The sequence below is a fragment of the Pezoporus wallicus genome, unplaced genomic scaffold, assembly GCF_028554395.1.
Source record: "Pezoporus wallicus isolate ANWC-B61680 ecotype Strahan unplaced genomic scaffold, APGP_CSIRO_Pwel_v1 contig_9945, whole genome shotgun sequence".
In the NCBI taxonomy this organism is placed as follows: Eukaryota; Metazoa; Chordata; class Aves; order Psittaciformes; family Psittacidae; genus Pezoporus; species Pezoporus wallicus.
The window spans coordinates 298-7,479 of NW_026641551.1; the positions used below are offsets into that span (position 1 = coordinate 298).

The 7,182-nt window shown below is 55.7% G+C and overlaps 1 long non-coding RNA gene across 1 annotated transcript; it reads left to right on the forward strand.

The window, feature by feature from the left end:
- The first annotated feature begins 1,383 nt into the window (after positions 1-1,383).
- On the forward strand, positions 1,384-6,902 carry LOC130607378 (uncharacterized). The gene is made up of 4 exons (XR_008974256.1): positions 1,384-1,491; positions 2,239-2,316; positions 4,199-4,291; positions 6,791-6,902. It is a non-coding gene; the product is annotated as an uncharacterized LOC130607378 (long non-coding RNA).
- Positions 6,903-7,182: the final 280 nt, after the last annotated feature.

Below are 7,182 nucleotides of genomic sequence, written 5' to 3' on the forward strand. Positions count from 1 at the left end.
CGATGATGATGATGTCAATGATGACGATGATGCCAATGATGACGCCGACGACGCCGACGCTCTCCCCTCCCGCAGTGCTCCCCGCAGTGGCTCTGCCCGGTGCCCATTGGCCGCCCGTGGTGGCCGCGGTGGCCGTGGTGGCCCTGGTGGCTCTGGTGGCCCTGGGGGTCCTGGTGGCCCGCAGGTGGAGGAGGAAGAAGCCCCATTACGGGTGAGCAGCAGCCCCACAGCAGGGCACCCCCAGCCCCATAGGGCCCCATAGGACCCTATAGGACCCTATGGGGCTCTATGGGGTATCTATGGGGTATCTATGGGGTATCTATGGGGTATCTATGGGGTATCTATGGGGTATCTATGGGGCTCTATGGGGTATCTATGGGGTATCTATGGGGTATCTATGGGGTATCTATAGGGTATCTATGGGGTATCTATAGGGTATCCATGGGGTATCCATGGGGGATCCATGGGGTATCCATGGGGGATCCATGGGGTATCTATGGGGTACCCATGGGGTATCTATAGGGTATCTATGGGGTATCCATGGGGTATATATGGGGTATGTATGGGGTACCTATGGGGTATCCATGGGGTATCTATGGGGTATCCATGGGGTATCTATGGGGTATCTATAGGGTATCTATGGGCTATCTATAGGGTATCCATGGGGTATCCATGGGGGATCCATGGGGTATCTATGGGGTACCCATGGGGTATCTATAGGGTATCTATGGGGTACCCATGGGGTATCTATAGGGTATCCATGGGGTATCCATGGGGGATCCATGGGGTATCTATGGGGTATCCATGGGGTGTCTAGGGCGTGTCTATGGGGTGTCTATGGGGTATCTATGGGGTATCTATAGGGTATCCATGGGGTATCCATGGGGTATCTATGGGGTGTCTATGGGGTATCTCTGGGGTGTCTATGGGGTATCTATGGGGTGTCTATGGGGTGTCTATGGGGTGTCTATGGGGTATCTATGGGGTGTCTATGGGGTGTCTATGGGGTGTCTATGGGGTGTCTATGGGGTATCTATGGGGTGTCTATGCGGTGTCTATGGGGTGTCTATGGGGTGTCTATGGGGTGTCTATTGGATGTCTATGGGTTATCTATGGGGTATCCATGAGGTGTCTATGGGGTGTCTATGGGGTATCTATGGGGTATCTATGGGGTGTCTATGGGGTGTCTATGGGGTGTCTATGGGGTGTCTATGGGGTGTCTATGGGGTATCTATGGGGTATCTATGGGGTATCTATGGGGTGTCTATGGGGTGTCTATGGGGTGTCTATGGGGTGTCTATGGGGTGTCTATGGGGTATCTATGGGGTGTCTATGGGGTATCTATGGGGTGTCTATGGGGTGTCTATGGGGTGTCTATGGGCTCCCCTCTCCCAGTCTCCCGCCTGGGCATCAGTGAGGAGCTGCAGGAGAAGCTCCGGGACGTGACCTTGGATCGGCACCGCCTGGCCCTGGGCAAGACCCTGGGTGAAGGTGGGTGCATGGCCCCACTGACCCCATGGGGCTGCCCCATTGACCCCATAGGGGTGCCCCATTGACCCCATAGGGGTGCCCCATTGACCCCATGGGGCTGCCCCATTGACCCCATGGGGCTGCCCCACTGACCCCATGGGGCTGCCCCATTGACCCCATAGATCTGCCCCACTGACCCCATAGAGCTGCCCCATTGACCCCATAGAGCTGGGCCCATTGAACCTATAGGGGATGTCCCCATTGACCCCATAGAGCTGCCCCCACAGGGGTTGTTCCACATTGACCCTATAGGGATTGCCCCATTGACCCCATAGGGGCTGTTCCCCATTGACCCCATAGGGGCTGTTCCCCATTGACCCTATAGGGCTGCCCCACTGACCCCATAGAGCTGCCCCATTGACCTCATGGGGCTGCCCCATTGACCCCATAGGGCTGCCCCATTGACCCCATAGAGCTGGGCCCATTGACCCTATAGGGCTGCCCCACTGACCCCATAGAGCTGGGCCCATTGACCCTATAGGGCTGCCCCACTGACCCCATAGGGCTGCCCCATTGACTCCATAGAGCTGGGCCCATTGAACCTATAGGGATGTCTCCATTGACCCCATAGGGGTTGTTCCCCATTGACCCCATAGGGGCTGTTCCCCATTGACCCCATAGGGCTGCCCCACTGACCCCATAGGGCTGCCCCATTGACCCCATGGGGTCCCCCCCCATGGCCCCCCCGACCCCCCCCTTGCCCCCCAGGTGAGTTCGGCTCCGTTGTCGAGGGGCAGCTCCAGCAGGAGAGCGGCGTCCTCAGGGTGGCCGTGAAGACCCTGAAGGGTGAGCAGGACCCGAAACACCCCAAAATCACCCCAAAATGAGCCAAAACACCCCAAAATCACCCCAAAATGAGCCAAAACACCCCAAAATCACCATAAACACCCCAAAATCACCCTAAAACACCCCAAAACCAACCCCAAATGACCCAAAACACCCCAAAATCACCCCAAAATCACCCTAAAACACCCCAAAATGACCCTAAAACACCCCAAAATCACCCCAAAATCACCCTAAAACACCCCAAAATCACCCCAAAATCACCCTAAAACACCCCAAAATCACACTAAAAACACCCCAAAACACCCCAAAAACAACCCAAAATGAGCCAAAACACCCCAAAATCACCCCAAAACACCCCAAAATCACCCTAAACCACCCCAAAACAACCCAAAACAACCCAAAATGGCCCAAAATACCCCCAAAACAACCCAAAATGACCCAAAACACCCCAACACCAACCCAAAATGACCCAAAACACCCCAAAATCACGCTAAAACACCCCAAAATGAGCCAAAACACCCTGAAATCACCCCAAAATCCCCCCAAAAACAGCCAAAACACCCTAAAACACCCCAAAACACCCCAAAAACAACCCTAAATGACCCAAAAGACCCCAAATTGACCCAAATTGACCCAAACCATCCGAAATGCCCCAAATAGACCCAAACCACCCCAAACCGGGCCAAATTGCCCCAAAACACCCCAAATTGACCCAAATTGATGCAAAATGCCCCAAACCACCCCAAAATGCCCTAAACTGCCGCAAATTGCCCCAAAATGTCCCAAATTGCCCCAAAATGCCCCAAATTGATGCAAAATGACCCAAATTGCCCCCAAATGTCCCAAATTGACCCAAATTGCCCCAAAATTCCCCAAAATGCCCCAAATTGATGCAAAATGACCCAAATTGCCCCCAAATGTCCCAAATTGACCCAAATTGATGCAAAATGACCCAAACCACCCCAAATTGTCCCAAATTGCTCCAAAATCACCCAAATTGCCCCAAACCGCCCTAAATTGCCCCAAAACACCCCAAAATGCCCCAAATTGCCCCAAAACACCCCAAAATGCCCCAAATTGCCCCAAAACACCCCAAAATGCCCCAAATTGCCCCAAAACACCCCAAAATGTCCCAAATTGCCCCAAAATGCCCCAAATTGATGCAAAATGACCCAAATTGCCCCCAAATGTCCCAAATTGACCCAAATTGCCCCAAAATTCCCCAAATTGCCCCAAAATGCCCCAAATTGATGCAAAATGACCCAAATTGACCCAAATTGATGCAAAATGACCCAAACCACCCCAAAATGCCCTAAACTGCCGCAAATTGCCCCAAAATGTCCCAAATTGCCCCAAAATGCCCCAAATTGATGCAAAATGACCCAAATTGCCCCCAAATGTCCCAAATTGACCCAAATTGCCCCAAAATTCCCCAAAATGCCCCAAATTGATGCAAAATGACCCAAATTGCCCCCAAATGTCCCAAATTGACCCAAATTGATGCAAAATGACCCAAACCACCCCAAATTGTCCCAAATTGCTCCAAAATCACCCAAATTGCCCCAAACCGCCCTAAATTGCCCCAAAATATCCCAAAACATCCCAAAACACCCCAAAATGACCCAAATTGCCATAAAACACCCCAAAATGACCCAAATTGCCCCAAAACACCCCAAAATGACCCAAATTGCCCCAAAACACCCCAAAATGACCCAAATTGCCCCAAAACACCCCAAATTGCTCCAAATTGCCCCCAAACACCCCAAAATGACCCAAATTGCCCCAAAACACCCCAAAATGACCCAATTTGCCCCAAATTGATGCAAAATGACCCAAAATGACCCAAACCACCCCAAATTGCCCCAATTTGCCCCGATCTCAGTGGCCATGGGCAGCCGGGCTCAGCTCGAGCAGTTCCTCTCCGAGGCCGCCTGCATGAAGGAGTTCGATCACCCCAACGTCATGGGGCTCATCGGTGGGTGCTATGGGTGCTGTGGGTGCTGTGGGTGCTATGGGTGCTGTGGGTGCTGTGGGTGCTATGGGTGCTGTGGGTGCTATGGGTGCTGTGGGTGCTGTGGGTGCTATGGGTGCTATGGGTGCTGTGGGTGCTATGGGTGCTATGGGTGCTATGGGTGCTGTGGGTGCTGTGGGTGCTATGGGTGCTATGGGGGATATGGGTGCTATGGGTGCTATGGGTGCTATGGGTGCTGTGGGTGCTGTGGGTGCTATGGGTGCTATGGGTGCTATGGGTGCTGTGGGTGCTATGGGTGCTATGGGTGCTATGGGCGATGTGGGTGCTATGGGTGCTATGGGTGCTATGGGTGCTGTGGGTGCTATGGGTGCTATGGGTGCTGTGGGTGCTATGGGTGCTGTGGGTTCTGTGGGTGATGTGGGTGCTGTGGGTGCTGTGGGTGCTGTGGGGGCTATGGGTGCTGTGGGTGCTGTGGGTGCTATGGGTGCTGTGGGTGCTGTGGGTGCTGTGGGTGCTGTGGGTGCTATGGGTGCTGTGGGTGCTGTGGGTGCTGTGGGTGCTGTGGGTGCTGTGGGTGCTATGGGGGCTATGGGTGCTGTGGGTGCTGTGGGTGCTGTGGGTTCTGTGGGTGCTGTGGGTGCTGTGGGTGCTGTGGGTGCTGTGGGGGCTATGGGGGCTGTGGGTGCTGTGGGTGCTGTGGGTGCTGTGGGTGCTGTGGGTTCTGTGGGTGATGTGGGTGCTGTGGGTGCTATGGGTGCTATGGGTGCTGTGGGTGCTATGGGTGCTGTGGGTGCTGTGGGTGCTATGGGTGCTGTGGGTGCTGTGGGTGCTATGGGTGCTGTGGGTGCTATGGCTGTGCTGTTATGGGTGCTGTGGGTGCTATGGGTGCTATGGGTGCTGTGGGTGCTATGGGTGCTATGGGTGCTATGGGTGCTGTGGGTGCTGTGGGTGCTATGGGTGCTATGGGGGATATGGGTGCTATGGGTGCTATGGGTGCTATGGGTGCTGTGGGTGCTGTGGGTGCTATGGGTGCTATGGGTGCTATGGGTGCTGTGGGTGCTATGGGTGCTATGGGTGCTATGGGCGATGTGGGTGCTTTGGGTGATATGGGTGCTATGGGTGCTGTGGGTGCTATGGGTGCTATGGGTGCTGTGGGTGCTATGGGTGCTGTGGGTTCTGTGGGTGATGTGGGTGCTGTGGGTGCTGTGGGTGCTGTGGGGGCTATGGGTGCTGTGGGTGCTATGGGTGCTGTGGGTGCTGTGGGTGCTGTGGGTGCTGTGGGTGCTATGGGTGCTGTGGGTGCTGTGGGTGCTGTGGGTGCTGTGGGTGCTGTGGGTGCTATGGGGGCTATGGGTGCTGTGGGTGCTGTGGGTGCTGTGGGTTCTGTGGGTGCTGTGGGTGCTGTGGGTGGTGTGGTGGTGTGGGTGCTGTGGGTGCTGTGGGTGCTATGGGTGCTGTGGGTGCTGTGGGTGCTGTGGGTGCTGTGGGTGCTGTGGGTTCTGTGGGTGATGTGGGTGCTGTGGGTGCTATGGGTGCTATGGGTGCTGTGGGTGCTATGGGTGCTGTGGGTGCTGTGGGTGCTATGGGTGCTGTGGGTGCTGTGGGTGCTGTGGGTGCTGTGGGGGCTCTATGGGGCTCCATGTACTCAGTGGGGCTCTATGGCTCTATGATGCTCTATGGCACTCCATGGTCTCTATGCGTCTCTATGGGGCTCTATGGGGTGCCATGGGCTCTATGGGTCTCTTCTCTATGGTCTCCATGACCTCTATGGGTCTCTATGGTCTCCATGGTCTCTATGGGGCTCTATGGGGCTCTATGGTCTCCATGGTCTCTATGGGGCTCTATGGGGCTCTATGGTCTCCATGGGCTCTATGGGGCTCTATGGGGCTCCATGGTTCCCTATGGGTCTCCATGGGCTCTATGGGTCTCCATGGGCTCTATGGGGCTCCATGGGCTCTATGGGTCTCTATGGGTCTCTATGGTCTCCATGGGCTCTATGGGGCTCTATGGGTCTCTATGGGGCTCCATGGGCTCTATGGGGCTCTATGGGTCTCTATGGGGCTCTATGGGGCTCCATGGGCTCTATGGGGCTCTATGGGTCTCTATGGGGCTCTATGGGTCTCTATGGGTCTCTATGGGGCTCCATGGGCTCTATGGGTCTCTATGGGTCTCTATGGGTCTCTATGGTCTCCATGGGCTCTATGGGGCTCTATGGGGCTCTATGGGGCTCCATTGGCTCTATGGGTCTCTATGGGTCTCTATGGTCTCCATGGGCTCTATGGGGCTCTATGGGGCTCTATGGGGCTCCATTGGCTCTATGGGTCTCTATGGGTCTCTATGGTCTCCATGGGCTCTATGGGGCTCTATGGGGCTCTATGGGTCTCTATGGGGCGCCATGGGCTCTATGGGTCTCTATGGGTCTCTATGGTCTCCATGGGCTCTATGGGTCTCTATGGGGCTCCATGGGCTCTATGGGGCGCCATGGGGTAACCGGAGCTGCAGGTGTGTGCCTGCAGCCCTGGGGGGACGGGGGGCTCCCGGCCCCCATCGTTGTGCTCCCGTTCATGGCACATGGGGACCTGCACAGCTTCCTGCTGCGGGCACGCATGGGGCAGCCCCCACTGGTGAGTGGGGCAGGGGGGGGCAATGGGGGTAATGAGGGCAATGGGGGCAATGGGGGTAATGGGGGTAATGGGGCAATGGGGGCAAAGGGGACAATGGGGGTCTATGGGGGTAATGGGGCAATCAGGGCAATGGGGCAATGGGGGTAATGGGGGCCATGGGGGTCATGGGGTAATGGGGTAATGGAGTAATGGGGGCAATGGGGGTAATGGAGTAATGGGGGCAATGGGGTAATGGGGGTAATGGGGGCAATGGGGTAATGGGGGGAATGG